The 16,374-nt window shown below is 40.9% G+C and overlaps 1 protein-coding gene across 2 annotated transcripts in view; it reads right to left on the bottom strand.

Moving 5' to 3' along the window:
* AKAP11 (A-kinase anchoring protein 11) overlaps nucleotides 1-14,121 on the bottom strand; it is a 79,851-nt gene extending 65,730 nt beyond the window's left edge. Inside the window, exons 1-2 of one of the 2 annotated variants that reach the window (XM_072617123.1) lie at nucleotides 14,034-14,121; nucleotides 4,322-4,432 (exon numbers count right to left, since the gene is read on the bottom strand). The gene's annotated coding sequence lies outside the window, so the exon portion shown is untranslated. The remainder of the gene's footprint in view (nucleotides 1-4,321; nucleotides 4,433-14,033) is intronic. The other variant, XM_072617124.1, reaches the window with a different exon arrangement.
* Nucleotides 14,122-16,374: the final 2,253 nt, after the last annotated feature.

The following is a 16,374-nucleotide window of genomic DNA, read 5'->3' as shown; positions in this document are numbered from 1 at the left end:
GGGTCAAAATGGGATCATTTTTCCACACAATCCAAATTGTTTTTAAGAACAGTTGGACCATTTCAAAGCAGTATATTAGTGTTCTTGTCATTCCACAGCCCTTTCCAACGTTGAAGCAATATTGTTCATAATCTTCCATCACTCATGTCTGTAACATTTTGCAAATAAACTTATATCCCAAATCTGTTTTGCCCTTAACTGTCATCCTTCTCTGCTTAACAATTAAGGTGAGTGTTCATTAAAGCACTTTTCAGGGCCACATCCACTAAATGGCAGGCCCTTTTTTTCCTTTTCTTTATATCCCTAGCACTTGGCACAGAGCTGAACACATACTATATGCTTTGTCAACTAATTATAGCATATTCATGTCAACTAAATTTCTATATAAAATTATAATTGGTATGCTTCCATTTACTCAGAGCCCTTTATTCACAATCAATTTGCTTAAATAGATCAGAATGGTCTATATAAAGACTTCTCACTCAGGAATGACTCCCACATTTGAAATAAGTCATTCCTTGGCAGTTAAAATATGATCTATTTCATCTTTTCTGTTAGTATTTGGTGCTCCACCTTGATCAGCACCGTCTCAATCTTTTCTTGAAGAAAATATTTATGATGAATAGGCAAAAGGCTCCTGTATATTCTACAAGTCTTTGGTTTCTCTCATTCCTTACTCCTGATTCATATTTTTAATTGTGTACTTCCATTCTCACCTTCAAAGTGAAGTCAACTAATGCAGAGTGAAGTGAGCCCCACTAAGAAAACAATTTCTACAATTACAACACTGTAAAGGGAAACTATGAAAGATTTAACAACTATGATCAATACAATAACTACTTATGATTCCAGAAAACTTCACTCATGCTTCCCACTTCTTGAGAAAAATGATGGACCAGAGGTACGGAACAAGAACTATATCTTCAAACATAACCAATATGAACTTTTTTTTTGTATGTAACTATACTAATTATTACAAAGGAAGATTGCCATAGTGGGGAATGGGAGTAATAATAATGATGCTAAAAAAGTGAAAAGTATCAATTCATCATTTAAAAAATAAACAGAATAGACCAAAATTAAGTATAGAAGGGAACATAGTTAAGCAGGACAGTGGGAGAACTACCATGTTAAGGTATATCTCCAAAAAAGCTGTACACAATGAAGAATCAAAAAATTAACTACACAAAGTACAGAATTCCATACTTTGAATAAGGAAATGTTCATGTTGACATGTTAATTTTCTAATAAAAAGAAAAAAATAAAGAAATCAACAACAACAAAGAAGAAAAATTTAATGCCAAGTAGTCAGTCTACTGGCAATAAACCTCTGTACTTAGCTTGACAGAGTTTGTTGCCAGAACCATATATGAAGCCCTTGCAGCATGGCAGATGCTTTCAGAGTTTGCCTTTTACTGACAAAGTCCTTGAGATCCCAAGTAAACTCTAAGCCAAGATGAGGCACTGAAATTGGACTCTGGAAGTTCTCTTCCATCAAATGATAATTCTACCTGTTCTAGTCAAATCACACATTAAACTAGGGACCAGAAAGGAGGGAGAGGGGAGGGAGGAAAAAAGGGAGGAAGACAAGAAGAAAAGAAGGGAAGGAAGAAAGGAGGGGAAAAGGGAAGAAAAGACCTAGGGAAAGAGAGAGGGAGGGAAAGAGGGAGAGAGGGAAAGCAAGGGAAGGAATGAAGGGAAGGGGGAGGGGAGGGACGGAGAGGGGAAAAAAGGAGGAAAGGAAAGGAGGGAGGGAAACTGGGAGAGAAGGAGGAGGGAAGGAGGGAAAGAGGAGAGGGAGAAAGGATGGGAAGGGAAGGAAGGAAATGGAAGGAAAGAAAGGAAGAAAAGAGAGAGGGGGGGAAAGAGGGAGAAGGGAAATTGGGAGGGAAGAGAGAAGGAAGAAGGGAGACTGGGAGGGAATGCGGTGGCAAAGTGTCCCCACTCAAGATCTTCAGTTAGCTGTGACTGTAGCACCTGCAAGAGCAGTGGCCAAGTTGTATCTACAGCCTGCAACTCCACAGGATGATAGCAGCAAGAAAAGCAAATTTTTTTTTTTGGTGGAAATGTGGAGCCCTTATAAATTGAGCAACCACCCAATAAAAGAGTGCAAAAACACTGCAAAAACACAATGGGAAAGATAAAGGAAGCACTGGTATTCTTAAGGCTCCTGGGTTCATCAGTAAGAGGGGAGATGCTGGTCAAGGTGGTTGGCAGTTTTGACTTGTCTAGCACATCCTGCCTACTGTAACTCCCTCATGGTGCCTTACTGCTTCAGTAGGCCGATTTACCTGGGGTGGGGGGTGGGGGGGTCTGTGGGGAGGGGATGTGGGGGTGTGCGTGGGTGGGTGGCTGGGGGGAAGGAGGCAGGGGTAAGATAGAACTGCTTGGTAATTGGTATGAATGGCTGACCCCTTCTCCCAGGGGTTGCTATCCCAGATGATTACTATGAGGGCTGGGCTGAAAGGACGATCAGTGGTCTAAGAGGTACTCTCATTTTCAGGGCTCTTGCTTATCTGTCTATTAGTAGCAGTTGATCAGTAGTTGCTGCCAGTGGTAGTAAAAGTAGAACCTTTCTCTATAAGGATTTCTTCCCTCAATCATGGCTCCAGGGGCTGAGCTTTAAGCTTGTCTGGGGGTTTAAGGGGCACTCTTATTATTATTCCTAAGGCTACTGGGTTCAGATTTCTGCACTGTCTCCATCCTCAATCAGTATTTGAGGGGAGATAGCAGTCAAGGAGCTGGTGGGGGTATAACTTGCCTGGTACGTGACTCCCTCCTGTTTCTTCCTCAGGGTATCTTGCTGTTTCCTATATATCCAATCTGTCTGTTCTTAAGTCTTTAATATATTTCTTCTGCTACTATCAGAACAGCATTCTCCTAGACTTTTTGAACAATGTGTCAAGAGCTGGTATGTAAGTCACTTGCTTGAAGCAAAGAAGGGATTTAACCACAGTATTATAAGTTAGTGTGGCACAGTAAATAAGATTGCTGGGCTTGGAATCAGGAAGACCTGATTTCAAATTTGGCCTCAGACACTTACTAGTTGTGTGATCCTGGGCAAGTCAGTTAATTGTTTCTTCATCTGTAAAGTGGGGAATAATAATACCACATCTCTTAGGGTTGTTGTAAGAATCAAATGAGATAATAATTGTAATGCACTTAACATAGTGCCTGGCATATAGTAAGTGCTACATAAATGTTAGGTTGTTTGCTTGTTTTTGTTAAGTGACACCCAATCTTTTCTTGCCACAACCATAAAATGGATACCAACAAAGTCTTGGGATCTTACAAACCTAAAGACATAGTTCCAATGTTCAAAAAAGTAAACTAAAATATAAGAAAACCTCACATTTACATCAGGTAACACACCTGATACATCAGATAACACACCTGTAAGTGGAAATGAGGGAAATCACATTTGGTTTTCCAATAAAAATATCTTCCTTAGTGGGGTTAATTTGTGGCCCAAGAGTCTGAATATGAACTTTTAATAGCAATGACAACAAATAGTATATGAAATCAGTAATAAATTATACTTATTACTATATATAGATAACTGTACATATATACACATATATATATAAATTGTTTAAACTAAATGTGTTTTTGCTTGTTTTAGAAGTTGGTCCAGGAATAAGAAGATGGTCAAAGGCTTATAGACTACTCATGCCTATATATATCATGAATATTTTCTTCAATGAGGTGTCAAACTCATAACCTCCCAAGTGTGGGAGAACTAGATTAAAATGTGATTTGAAATTTTTAATAAAGTATATATACAAATATAATTAATAATGTCAATCTGTGTCTAAGTCAATACATAGCTGCAAAGTTCTATCTCTATTTGAATTTGACATCACTTATGTAGCTCTCAAACAATTCATACCTTTCCAACCTGTTCAACTCTTGTTCATGACAACCTATAAATTCTCCATAGAAGGGCCCCAAATGGATGAAGGATTTCCTCTATGACCCAATGATACTAAATTTTCATGGATACCAACAGAGGATGGCAATGGACCATCAGTTATCATTATTCTCCCTATATGTTCAGACCATCTCCTTTTCCAGTCAGTCATACTTCTCCAATGACATCCTTTTGTGCTATAGCCTATTCATGCTTTAGATGAGCTTCTTCCTTTTGGGTGATAACTTTTAATTCTTTGGAGACTATGGTATTCCAAAAGTGCTAGTCATACAGAATCAATGAAAAAAAATATTCTCATCTATGTAAAATCTTTATGAAGATAATTTACACAGGTATTAAGATTATCATTAATAAAAACATGAAGAGGGAACATGCAAGGCTTTCACAAACCAGGCAATGGGATGCAGTGCAAAGTGGTAGGTCTGGAGTATGAGGACCTGGGGTCCAGCTCAGCAGAAAAAACAGGTCACCAAACAACTTCACCAGAAGACATCAGCAGCTCTAAAGGCAAGCAAGAAAAAGAAAAAAATGGAGGAAAGTTCTAGTATGGATGCAGCCATAGGAGTTTGATTCGCTTGGCTAGGTATCTACTGTCATATGTATAACCTTCCAAGTGTGCTCCCTGTATGTCTCCCCTTTCCCACTGGTAATGCAGATATTCGTGAGAAAGCATGTTCCTAAATAAACTGGAAAAGACTACTTTTCACAAATTTTCCTACACTAATTAATTATGTTTTTGCTTTTGAGGAAAAATATTAAGACAACTTCAAATCCAAGCTGTGCCACTTACTGCTTAGTCACAATCCCTTTGACCCCTAAATTCTTCTGGCTTTAAAAGGAGATTAGACTAGATGACTTCCCCTCACCCTCCCCCTTGACTTCAACATTTTTTAATGTAATATTTTTAACATTTTTTCTTTTAAAATTGAGTTGCAAATTCTCTGCCTCCCTCCCACAACCTCCAACATCCAATGAGAAGGCAAACAATATATCAATTATACTTGTGAAATCATGCAAAATATATTTTCATATTAGTCATATTTCCAAAAAGAACAAGAAAAATAAGGAAAAGTGAGAAAATCATACTTCAATTTGCACTCAAAATTCATCAGTTCTCTCTCTAGAGATGAACAGCATTTTTTCATCAGGAGTCCTTTGGAATTTTTTGGATCATTGTATTGATCAGAGTAGCCAAGTCTTTCACAGTTGATCATCATTACAACATTGCTGTTACTGTGCAAAATGATCTCCTGGTTCTCCTCACTTCATTTTGCATCAGTTCATATAGGTCTTCCCATGTTTTCTTGAAACCACTCCCCTCATTAGTTCTTATACAAGAATAGTACTCCGTCACAATCATATGCTAGAACTTGTTCAACCATTCCAAAACTGATCAGCATCCCCTCAATTTCCAATCCTTTGCCACTACAAAGTAGCTATAAATATTTTTGTACATATAGATGTCTTTTCTTTTTCTTTGATCTCTTTGGAATACTAACATAGACATGGTACTGCTGGATCAAAAGACTTTCTAACCATTTGGGACTAGTTTCAGATTGTATAGAACAGCTGGCTGGACCAGTTCACCACTCCACTAACAATTCATTAATATACCTATTTTCTTTCATCATCTCCAGCATTTATCATTTCTAATAAGTGTGAGATGGCACTTCAGAGTTGTTTTAATTTGCCTGTCTCTAATCAATAGAGATTAGAACATTTTTTCATATTATTACAGATTTGATTTTTTTTCTGAAAGATGCCTGCTCATATCTTTTGATCATTTAGAACTAGGAATATTTTATTTTTACAAATCTGACTTAGCTCCCTATGTATTTGAGAAATGAGGTCTTAAACAGAAAAACTGTTAAATATTTTATATTACTTTTATATTTTATCACCATCAATTAACAAAATATAGTTTCCTTAACTATTTCTTTTTAATTAGGTCTATTTTTGCTTTTGCTTTGTCTGAGATCATGACTGCTGCCCCTGTTTTTTTTACTTCAGTCAAGGCATATCAGATTTTGTGTGTGCCTTTTTGTTTCAAGTGTGTCTCTTGCAAACAACATATTGTTGGATTTTAGTTTCTAATACATTCTTCTGCTTCCATTTTATGGATGAGATAACCCCATTAACATTCACAATTATGATTATTAATTGAATATTTCCTGTTTTTACGTTGTGCTCTTCTGAGTTTATGTTATGGTATTCTCTGCCACCTTAGTACTTCTAAAAATCAAGTTCTTTTTTTGTTGTTTGTGCATTTTTCCAGACTATTTCTTGACTATGAACTTTATATTAAAGCTGGGCTGTCACTGGGGTGAGGGGGGTGAAAGCAGATGTTGGAGGGAGAGGAGAGGAAGCACCATACCAAGATTTAAGCTTCTTTGTGCCACTCTTTTCAGAACTAGTTCTGAAAGGGTATATATATTTTTGTTGCTTCCAAGGTGGCATGATCCTGGGAGAGGTATGGTGAAGCTTTTCTAGTCAAGCTCTCATCTTTACCAAAAAACAAGCCCCTAGTTCCCTGCAGCCACAAGTTCTAAAATACCTCTCTGTTTTTATACTGTGACCAGGGCTCCTGCTCCTTTGTAACCAACTACCAGCACTCCTCTCCACCCTGGAACCAGGACCCAGAAGAAAATATGGACAACAGATTTGCCCATCAACACCAGCTATACCCAGTGCCAGCAAAGGGTCCCCTATAATCTTTCTAAGCAACTGCTAAAGGTACCAGCACCCTTTCAGTTTACCAGGTGCTTATCCTAACCTCAGCACTTCTTTAACTACTCTCACTTCCCTGACATACCCAATCAGTTGCTCTATCTTGCCATTTGTTCCTCCACATCTCTCACAACTACACATCCTTCCTTTTCACTCACACAGCTACCACTTTCAGGTCTATAGAGCTATTATGCTGACTTTATTGCTGTATGCCTGTGAAACATGTATGGTCTACCAATGCCTTGCCAGGAAACTGAATCACTTCCATGTGAATTGTCTTAGGAAGATTCTAAAGATCACCTGGAAAGATGTGATATCAGACACAGGTCCTTTCTCCATCCAAACTGCCAACCATTCAAACTTTATTGCAAAGAGTGTAACTGTAACTCTGATGGACTGCCTACACTGTTCAAATGCCAAACACATGCTTGCCTAAAAGATTGTTTTATAGAGAATTCATACAAGGCAAGTGCTCACTCAGAGGTCAGAAGAATCAATAGAAGGACATTCTGAAGAGTTCTCTGAAAAACTCTGGAATCAATTGTGTGACATGGGAGACTCTGGCAAAGGACCACCCAACAGCATGCCTGCATCAAAGAAGGAGCTGTGCTCTATGACTGATGCAGAATTGCAGTAGCTTAAAAGAAACATGAGATGTGTAAATTTAGAGACATTTCTACTCCAAATGTTAATGTGGACCATTTGTGCTCAATTTGTGGTAGAGCCCTGCAAGTTCATATTGGTCTGATAAGCCACAGTTGGACACATTATACCTTAACCCCAATATAGTACTATCACTTTGGTCCTCTTTGAGAATGAAGGATGACAACCAACCAGTTCATTGTGAAGGCTTTGTAAGTAGTTTCCCTGCCTCAAGTCTCTCCACATTCCAATTTAGCCTACACACTGCTGTCGAAGTAATTTTCCTCAAAGACCAGGTAACTCTCCTACTCAGTCAACTCTAGTGGTTTCCTACTGACTTGCTATTCTTGCTATTCTTTACATACAACACTTCATCTCCTATCTTCACACCTTAATGCCCCAACACTTAGCACAGTGCCTGGTACATACTTATTGATTAACTGACATCCCTCTGGTTATGAATACCAAGCAAAGCATTAAATAGGAAGTTACAGGTTTCAACAGCTATGTTTGGTAAAAAACACAAATACTACAATGCTGGATTAATCTGCTTTGTAAAGTCTTGCTTTCTGTAGACTTGTCCCCATCAGACACTTAATATCTCTGGTGACTCAAAAACACATTTTTCCTCCTTTCCCTCTCTCCTGTAATTTTATCATTTCCAAATATCAACCCTGCTAGTACTCCTCCTTCCTTACAACAAAACTCTCATTCTCCTAGAAAGTCCTTCCAGCTCCAAATACTAGGATTTCTCATAATTAAATAAGCAAATTCAAGAGAATTAGAGAAGAGAGAAAGCACTATCAATAAGAGGTTCAACAAGAAAAGTTTCCCAAAGAAGGTGACACCTAATTGAAGCTTTGAAGAAAGTGAAGGATTCTCAGAAACAGAAAGTGCCTCTCCAAAGGCATGGAGGCAGTAAATGCAACAAAAAATTCTAAAAACAAGTAGGGAGTGGATGGAACAGAGAAGATAAAAGGATATAATGTTAAATAACTCTAGAAAGGTAGGTTACTGAAATAATCCAGATAAGAAGCAATTATCCTTATTAGAAGAAGACTGATATCCTCAACAAAAAGAGGGAAGTTTGGAGTACAAATAGGATTGTAGAAGACCAGAAATTTCATTTTGGACAGATTGAGTTTGGGATGGAGATCTCCAGCAGGGAACTGGTAAATGAATGAAAAAACATTTTAAGTGCTTATTACGTGCCAAGCACTGTGCTAAACTATGGAGATAAAAATACAAAAAAGGAGACAGTTCTTATCCTCAAGAAGATTTTATCCTAAAAGGGAAGACAACAGATAGGATCACAAGATAATAAAGCGAAAAAGGAGTCCTAGAAGCAGGTTATCAAGTCTAAATTCCTCATTTTACAGATGAGGAAAGTGAGATACAGGAAAGTGAAATGATTTCTCTAAGGTAGGGAAATGCTAGCCAAGGAAAGGTATTTTGTTTTGGAAAGGTAAAAGATGGTTACTAGAGAACATAGAGAGCAGCCTAGCACATCCTTACTAGTAACAATTGATTTGATTGTAGTCTAGAATTAGAAAGAGAAGAAAGGTGGTGGATACATACACAGCTATACAGGGTGACTTGGGAAAGACAGTTAAGACTGCCTAGATGTAGGGGTCACACAAGGCACTCCCCAATCAGGATGGGGAAGGAGGAACCAGTGCTGGAGTTCCAGAGCTGAAACAGTTAAGTCTTCCAAGGTGTCATCTCTGCTTCTAGGGTATAGCACTTGTAAAGAAAATGGCCAGAGAGTAAAAACAAGTGATCCTTTTCTAGTTTCAGTTGATTGATGGAATCAGAAGTCATACTATATTTTTTTTTCTGAGTTTGCCTATGAAAAAGAAGAGAAAGAACTATAGACTGAGGGGATTAAGGGTCAAATGAATGTTCTTCAGAGATGGGACTGATAAGAAAGTAGCCAGTAGAAAAGAAAGATTTTAGATAAATAAAAGGGAGATGATGAATAAATGGATTATCTTCCAGAAAAAACTAAACCAAAGGACAGGAAGGTACTGGAGCAAATGAAGAAAGAAAGTGGGATGATGAAAAAGGTAGTGAGGTACAGAAAAGGGGAAAGATGGAACTCATGATGGATGTACTTCATTTTCTTAAAGCAGAAGGTAAGGTTCTCTGCCAAAAGAGTGAGAAAAGGGAATAGTCTAGTAGTTTTGAGGAAAAGAAGAAAAGATTTGGAATGGCAACATGTAAAGATTTATAGAGTTGACTAGGGAAAAGTAAAAAGATCAGCTTGCAGCTATAGTGGACCAGGTAAGAGTAACTACCATACAATAGGAGTTGGCACAGTCAGCAGGGTTGTAAGACTTTCTCTAACAAGAGTCAACAATCATTTATTAGGTGCCTGTTGTCTGTCAGGCGCAGAGCTATAGGTTGAGGATACAAAGAATGGCAAAAACAGATCCTGCCCTTAAGCAGTTCACAATCTGAAGGGATAATACAACATGCAAGCAAACAACTATGTAGAAACAAAATAAAAAGAGGATAAATTGGAGAAAATCACAGAGGAAATAGCATAAGTATTAAGGGAGACTAGGAAAGGCATTCAAGAGCACCAACAGTTCAAGGGGGCGTAAGACTGTGGATAGGGAACAGTATATACAGTCTAAAGTAGTTAACTATAGGGTCAAGACTACATAGGGAAGAAAACAAAGCCAGGTTAGAAGTAGACCAGAAAAGGAGGGATGGAATATATGGAGATGGCAGTGAAGACAAAGAATATATCTAGGAAGAGTAAAGTAAAATAAAGGGAAAGACAGAAAGATAGGTTGAGAGCAAAGAGAATGATTTTACAGTTCTGGATCAAGCAGAGTTATAGGTGATGATGAAATCAAAGGTATGACCATTCTTGTGGTTGACATACAGCAAAGGTACAATTCAGGCAAGGCTGAAGATCTGGGAAGACAGGCTGTTTGCAAGGACATCATATATATATATATATATATATATATATATACACACACATATATACAATCAAATCATCAAGTAAGAGAACAGGGGCTGAGTTAAAAAGGAGACTGTAACAGGGGCTTAAAGCCTTGAAAAAATGAGGAAGAAATAAACTGGAGGTTTATAGATGAGGACAACCAAAAACTATGCAGTATGATATAGATGAATAGAATGAATCTTTAAGGAAGATCAATGTCAGTAAAGGGAGGATCTAGAAGAGGGAGAAAGGAACAAGGTTCATGGCTACTCCTCCTGGCCTGGTGGGTCAGAGACATAACATATATACCCAGTTTTGAAGGAAGTGGTCAGGTTACTGGAATTTGAGGACCTAAATTCCCATGAATGCAAGAAAATGGAAGGCATGTGAACAAACAAGGTCAAAAACAAAGTAAAATTTGTCTAAGACAGAAAAGAGGTTCCAAAGGGCACAATGGAAAGGGAAGAGAAAACATGAGGACTCAGGAGGGATTTTACAGATTTCAGAAAATGAAGTCCTGCCAGGCTAAGTAACTTGCCCAAAATTATAAGCTAGGAAACTGCTTTATCTGATTAAAGCAAAGGTTCTTCATCTAGGATCCATAAACTTGGTTTAATGAATAATATGATAAATGAATTTCATAAAACAGGCATCCTCTGTTATCCTATGCATTTGTTTTATTTGTTAAAAAACAGGGGGTTCATAGATGCTTTAACAAATCACCAAAAACTGCCATGACAAGTCAATAAGGATTTATTAAGTGCCTACTATGTGTCAGGTACCACAATACTGGGGATACAAAGAAAGGCTAAAGACAATCCATGATCTCAAGGAGCTCACAATCTAATGGAGGTGACACAAAAACAACTATGTACAAACAAGATATATGACAGGATAAACTGGTAATCATCTCAGAGAAGGCACTAAAATTAAAAAGGACCATGAAAGGCTTCTTAAAGAAGACAGGATTTCAGTTGAGACTTAAAGAAAGCTAGGGAATGAAAAAGGTAAAGGTGAGGAGAGAAAGAGAGTTCCAAGCATGGGGGACAACCACTGAAAATAATTCTGGAGTGTGTCATGTCTGAGGAATAGAAAGGAGGCCAGTGTCACTGGATCATAGAGTATAAGGAGAGAAGTCAGGAACTTTAAAGGTAAACAGAGGATTTTATAATTTGATCATGGAGTATGTAAGACAAAGTCATTGGACTTTACTGAATAGAAACACATGACACAGTCACACCCGTGCTTACGGAAGATCAATGTGACAGCTGAGAGTGGAAGATGGACTGAAGTAAGGAGAGACTTAAGGCAGAGAGACTAATTATCAGGCTATTGCAATAGTCCCAGATAAAGAAAGGGGATATTATAATGTTAAAAGAGATGTTATGAAGGTAGAAGCAGAGGTAGAAAGAACAGAAGTTGACAAATGATTGGGTGAGAGGAAGGGGAAATGAGAGAAAGTGAAAAGTTAAGGATGACACCTGTTTAGAACCTAGGTGAATGGGATGATAGGGTGCAGGGAAGATTTTCTCTGGCTCTCCTCCATATCTGGAATGCTTTGCTTCCTCCAGTCCATCTACCGACTTCCTATTGGCTTCCTTTAAGTCACAAATAAAAGTCTTATCTATTTCCCATCCTATTTTAATTCTGGTGCCTTCCCTCTATTAGTTCCTATTTATCCTGTATATAGTTTACTTTGTATACATTTGTCTTCCCCATTAAAGTAGAAGCTATTTGAGGGGAGTTAACTATGTTTTGTCTCTTTTTGTGTCCACAGCATTTAGTACACTGCCTGGCACACAGTAAGTACTCCATAAATGTTCACTATTGTATTTATTAATTGATAAAATTCACTGATTGATGAAAGGTATCTACTAAACATCCAGTTCAACGCAAAAAAAGGTTAAAAACCATTGGATTAAAGTAATAATAATGATGACCTGATGATTATGTAGTCTTTGAAAGTACTTTACAAACATTATCTTATTTGAGCCTCACAACAGCCCTATTACAAAGGGAAACAGATATTATTACAGATCACTGACAAATAAACTGGCCTCTCATTTCAATTTCAAATTGCCCTCTTAAACTACATAACTCTAGCACACTCACCTGATGATCCCCTTTAAAATCTAGCGTAAAACTGTATCTTAAAAAAAGATCTTATTTTCAACGTAACTTTTGTGTTTTTATAGAGCACTTTCAAAACACATCAAAATCAATATCAACACGATAATCTTAACAAAGTAGATCCAAGTATTATCCCTATCGCACAGTTAAAGAAGCTGAGTAAAACTGTTAAGCAATTTGCCCAAGACTAAACATATAGCAATGCTGAAAAAAGAATTTGGGGTTTTTAAGCACTGGGCTTGTACTCCCTGTTATACTGAGGTAACACTAGGCAAGATTTCCTTCCACTACTGCTATTTATTATTTTAATGAGCTCGAGGACAAAATACCAATAAAAACAAATGACCTTTACATATCATCTTCCATAGTTTCATTTGACATCAGCAATAATCCCAAGAAGGTACATTTCACAAATCCGTAAATCAGGGCTCAGGAAGTGAATCAATCGTCCATGGTCCTAATGTCTGGTATGGGATTTCCAACCCAGGTCTCACTGACTGCAGATTCAAGTACGTAATGCTGCCTCCCTCCTTACCAAGTAATGTTTAAAGGATCACATCTGACCCATAAATTTCAAACTAGAACGATCCCCCAAGGGCCACCTAGTCAAATCCCACTCATTCTATAGAAGAGAAGCTGAGACCCGGTGACGTTATGTGATTTACTCAACGCCACACAGATACACGTCAGAGGCCGAATCCGAACCCAGGTTCTCTGGCTCCACAGCCCATTTTCTTTCCGCTGTACCACCCTGGCCTCCCATGGTGTGGGAGATCAGCTTAAACACCTAAAGGAGAAACCTCTTCCTTTCCCTGCACAAAGGAAAAGAGAAGAGTTCCGTTCGGCTCTACGCAGTAGGTATAATAACCCAGCTTCCACGGCAAGCACGGCTGGAATACTGGAGAAGCTGGCGTTTGCACCAATGAGTCAGAACGCTCGACAGGAAAAACCAGGTTCAAGTGCGCGCACTGCGCCCCACTGACAGCCAGCAGGGCCCCTTCCAGCCCCCCCTCCTTAGCGCGGGGCGCAACCACAGAAGGATGCTCACTGGGGAGAGAAAGGTACCCAGGCTCGGCGGCGGCATCCGCAGAGGCGGCGCGGCTGCTGGGGCAGGAGGAGCCTGCACAAGGGCTCAGACAGGGTCCCCGGGGGTGTAAAGGGAAGGAGGGGGTGCCGGAAAGCATGAACCCCCAACGGACAGGACCCCGCGGGCTCAGAGCTCGGCCCCCTGGGTGGATGTGGGGTGTGCAAGGGAGCAGAGGGGGCGGGGAAGATGGGGGAGGGGGCTCCCTCTGGCTGCGTCCAAGCTCCCCCCCACCCCCTCCCCCCACAACAGCGCCCGCCCCCGCCGGTCTGCAGCTCTTACCCCCCTCCCTCCTGCGGCAGACAGCCCGAGGAGACGCTCAGGAAGGGGCTGCGGCTGCTGCGGCCGCTGACGTCCTAAGAGACTGCGGGACTGGCCCCGGAGGCGCGGAGGGAACGGGGGCTGGACTCGAGTTCGAGGCTGGGAGGGGGATGGGAAGGGGGCGAGATCCCCTCTCCATCCTCCCCGCCCCTCCCCCTCCCTCATCCCTCATCTGCCCTCCACCGCCCCGCCCCGCCCCGGCCCCACGATTCCTGAGGCAGAGGGGCCGGCGCGGTGCTCACCTCGGGGCCGCGGCAGCCTCCCCAGCTTCCAGACATGTCACCGGCCCGACGACGACCAACGGCTCCCGCGGAGCGCCCCCACCCGCCCACTTTCCTTCCCTCCCCCCTCCCTCCCCGCCCCCGCGGCCCGCCCCCGAGCCTCGCACCGGCTTCCGCCGTAGCAGCTCTAGCGCTCGGCTCCGCCTACCGCACCTTCCACCCCGCCCCAAAGCTGTCGCTCAATTAACTCTCGCGAGAAGGGGAAGGGCAGCTCTCGCGAGATGGCGCATAAGGAGGCGGGGCCAAAGAAAATCCTTTGAAAAAAGGAGAAAATAGAATTTCGGGAGGCCTCCAGCCGTGCGGGCGTGTCACGTGACGATGATCCTGCCTTCCCATTGGCTCGAGGTCTCGCCCTGCTGCAGGGGCTTTAAACCTTAGGCCTGCATTGTGCTCCTCTGCTGCATTATGCTCTTTGCGAAAGGCCTGCTGGGTGTTTGTGGTGACTGTGCAACCTCTGCCCAGGGTGCTGAATCTAGACCCAGGCCCCTCCTCCAATCAAATAATCATTCAGCTTTTATTAAGTGCATATTATGCGGCAGGCTCTGCACCAGGCGGCCCTTAATTCAGTAAACATTTTTTAAGAGCCTGCTGTGCTCCAGGCAACAATGGGAGATTGCATTCACTTGAGGGGGCACAACAGGATAGGGGAATGCAGAGCGCATGTTAGATCAACACGGGGAGATGGCCTTGGGGGTCGTCCTGACAACTGGGGCAATCAGGAAAGGTTTCTTGGAAGAGGCGCCCTTGAGAGAAAGGATGATATTAGGAAGGGGGGTGACTTTGGCAGGAAAGATGGATTCCATTTTGGATGGATTAGATTTGAGATGCCCATGGGACATCCATGGAGAGATGTCCAAGCAAGCCACCGCAGATTCAAGAGTTCAGGGATGGCTGTACAGACCTGGAACCATCTACATAAGCTAAGCTCCCAAGCATGGGTCCAGGTCTATATAGCCAACCTTCATTTCTTTCTGGAGTTCCAATAGAGTAGAGAGGGCTCATGACAGAACCTTAGGGGGAGACTCCCCACAATGGCTGAAACATGGATAGTGATCCTGCAAAGGAGATCGGAGAGAATCAATTGCTCAATAAGCATTTATTAAATTCCTGCTATGTGTCAATTACTCTGCTGCGTAATGATACAAAGAAAAAATGAAACTGACTTTGCCTTCAAGAAATATATTCTATGGGGAGGTTGTGGTTGTTGTGTTCCTCCTTTGTTCTCGAAGAGGACCAGGACATCAAGATGACTTGATGTGACATGATTTTCAGTTGACTTTGAGTTGAGTGAGGGAGGGCTGGGCAAGGTCACCAGCCTCACCTTCTTCTCCTCCAGAGCCATCTGGGTCCAGTGGCCTGATATTCATCAGGATGGCTGTAGATAGCCCAGGATGCAATGGGAGGCCCTGGCCATTTTGGGCTTAGGTCTTATCACAATCTCACCCATTCAGTGAGGCTTCTTTAAGTTACTCAAGGGATGGTATCCAGGTAGAGTATAGCGACATGTATACATGTAATATATCCAGAACATAAAGAAAATAAATCCAGAATGGTTTGAGGAGAGAGTGTACCAATCCTCTCATTTTACAGATGAAGAAACTGAGAACCAACAGAGAGTAAGCAGCTTGCCCATGGCAGCTCAGCCACTTGACACTGGCAGGTTTTGAATGTCTTGTCCTCTTATTCCAAAACCAAGTTTGCCTAAATTTCCTTCTTTGCAGTTTCTACTTATGAGTCCTGGTTCTGCCCTCTGGGGTCAACCAGAACCAGTCTAATCTTCCTACCACATGATAGACAACCTTTCAGATATTTGAAGATAGTTGTCATGTTTCTCCACATCTTCTTTCATGCCCATTTCCTTCAAGTGACCCCCATTTATCATGCCTTCAAAGTTCCTTATCATCTTAATTGCCTCATTATTACCAGATTATCATCCTGGGTTATCACCCTAGTACACTTTCCATTTTATCAACATCCTTCCTAAAATGTTCATCTATCAAAACTTTTAAACCATCTTCATGGACCCCAAGTTAAGAACCCTAAATTCTAGGTCAACCATCTCACCCTAGAAAACAAGAAGTGAGTTCCAGAGAAACTAAGAAAAATGGTCAAGAGATCACATAATTATTCAGTGACACAGAGGATTTCAATCCAAACCCCATCTCCCAGTTGCCTGTTTTTTTCTACTTTACATTGTCTTATAGCCAGCAAACAACCCCAGGAAGCCTGTCAGGGAAGACTTGGGATTTTTGGACCTTTATTTTTACCTTAAATGAGCAGAATATTTTTACCTAACAATGAG

The sequence above is a fragment of the Notamacropus eugenii genome, chromosome 6, assembly GCF_028372415.1.
Source record: "Notamacropus eugenii isolate mMacEug1 chromosome 6, mMacEug1.pri_v2, whole genome shotgun sequence".
Taxonomy (NCBI): Eukaryota; Metazoa; Chordata; class Mammalia; order Diprotodontia; family Macropodidae; genus Notamacropus; species Notamacropus eugenii.
The sequence above is the reverse complement of the archived record's forward strand: the minus strand, read 5'-3'. Positions and strand labels throughout refer to the sequence as shown.